Source organism: Coregonus clupeaformis, chromosome 7 (assembly GCF_020615455.1).
Source record: "Coregonus clupeaformis isolate EN_2021a chromosome 7, ASM2061545v1, whole genome shotgun sequence".
In the NCBI taxonomy this organism is placed as follows: domain Eukaryota; kingdom Metazoa; phylum Chordata; class Actinopteri; order Salmoniformes; family Salmonidae; genus Coregonus; species Coregonus clupeaformis.
In genome coordinates this window covers 34,194,569-34,196,836 of record NC_059198.1, presented here as the reverse complement: position 1 = coordinate 34,196,836, position 2,268 = coordinate 34,194,569, and the positions used below count along the sequence as shown (strand labels likewise).

Sequence of the window (2,268 nt, the reverse complement as noted above, 5' to 3'; positions counted from 1 at the left end):
TTACGTAAACATCCTTCCTAAATGCCGACGACTGCGTTGAATTTTCCCTTATTCTTCCCAGTTCAACTACCGTATTGACGGGATGAGCGAGTCATAATATGTATTCTATTAAAATGCCAAGCATTTGTTTGAAAGGGAGAGAAGCTGTATTTTGAATACAGCTAGAAAGTGCTGTCTTCAAGTTTCCGTATGTCTGTTCCTGCCACGAAGTTGGCGTAGCTATCTCAAATATTTTTATAAGGGACTGTACGTTATTTATAATGCGGGATATCTGGAGAAAATCGGATCTCTCTGAAATGAAAATGGTGGCCCTCCCTTTAGTAAAATATAGTTTTCCTGACCCTCCCTGAACGCTTGAAAAAATAAAATAAGTGACCCTCCCCTATACCCCAAATAAAATATGAAAATATATACATTATAATAAAATAACGGTTTTCATCTGGTGCTTTCCTTCAGTGACCTAAGGAATATTAATAATTCCAAATCAATTATATTTTGTTCTCTGAGCTTGACACCAATAAGCATAAATTAAGGAAAATGTGACCTGTATTCGTTTTTTTTTATAGACATAATATGTGCCAGAAATGTATCGATTTTACTTTTGGGATAACCAGAAATGTGCCTCTTTTTCCAAGAAGGACCATAGTGATTGTCTCAGATGTTTGTATCAGATGTTATCACAGAATAAAGAGTTGATAAACAGTGGCCATTATGGTGTCTTCACCTGCTCCCCTCTCTCTGGTGGTTTAGAAATCTATCAAAGTTTTGTTTACAATATTTCATGGTATTGTGTCAAAAAAAATGTAAATGTGAAAACTGAATCTGCTATGATGAGAAGGAAACCAACAGACCTATAAACTTATTTCAATACATTTTATTTTAAATGTCCAGCAATGCAATATGGTATGAAATGACATATTAACACCACCAGTGTGTTTTCTTTCATCTTTTAATATGTTAAAAATATATTATTCTCCACCCATTTAGAGAAACGGGTTATCTACTGTCTCTTTCCAGTACAACCAATTTTATAAACACTTTCTGAATAGCTCTGAGCCATAAAAGGGCATTATAATTTCAAGCAGTAGAAATCAGTATTTCCTGAATAGCAAAACGTATTCAGTGATACTGTACTAGTGCATTTTGAAAAGTCCATTGTGCCTCACTTTAGTCAACCTTTTCAATGGTTGGGCCTTGGGAGCTAGCACCAGAGCTGGACCGTGCCTGATCTCCACAGCTACCTGTGGGCATCCCTCCTTGCTGGTACAGCTTGGTAATGATAGGTTGGCAACTTGGCACACTTTCTCCAGCTCCTTCAGCTGAAGCTCGTACTCCTCTTTGTTTCTCCAACCAGAAAATGGCCTGGTTGCACTTGTCCACCACTTTCTTCTTGTCCTCCTCGCTGATCTTGCCTTTCATGTTGTCGTCCTCAACGCTGCTCTTCATATTGAAGGTGTACGACTCCAGGGAGTTCTTGGCTGCTTTCTTCTCCCTCTGTGCGTCGTCCTCAGCTTTGTATTTGTCGGCATCCTGCACCATCCTCTCAATATCCTCTTTGCTGAGCCGCCCCTTGTCGTTGGTGATGGTGATCTTGTTCTCTTTGCCCGTGCTCTTGTCCACCGCTGATACGTTCAGAATGCCGTTGGCGTCAATGTCGAAGGTCACCTCAATCTGAGGGATTCCTCGTGGGGCAGGGGGGATTCCAGAGCGCTCAAACCAAACATTCTAACAAACTATAATGTTATAGCTAGGTTGTCTACACAACCAACACAGCATCATTTTCGATGTATATAAAGCCTATAGCCTAATTGTTACAGCCATTTATGAATATAATGAAAGTTACTTGCAGTTTGTGAACATAGAGGTCTCGTTGAAAGGTGTTTGAAACTGAACGAACGAACTTCACCAATTTACGCCATCCCTTTTGATTTCTCGACTCTCTGACTACACTGTAGAGCTCTGCTACCCGACCCAAGCCCGTACAGTCATATCTGACTAAGATCATAACATGTCGTCATAAGTGCTTCAATCTTGTCAAATAAAAAACAGGAGATATTATTTCACAGAAAATAGTCATGTTCCTTGAGTTTTGTCGGAGTTTAGAGTGACAAAAAGTAGCTCAGCTAACTACTCTTTCGTCTCATCATTGAGCAGCCCAAGCGGAGCCGACGTTGCTATGGATACTCACAGACCCAGAGCCACCATAAGCAGAGCGCATGCAGAGTAAGCAGCGCGCAGGGAGCGAGTGAGACAGAGAGGAGCAGCTAA

General features: G+C 40.6%; 1 pseudogene; it reads right to left on the bottom strand.

The window, feature by feature from the left end:
• Positions 1-1,167: 1,167 nt before the first annotated feature.
• LOC123491177 lies at positions 1,168-1,821 on the bottom strand (annotated as a pseudogene).
• Between the last annotated feature and the right edge of the window lie 447 nt (positions 1,822-2,268).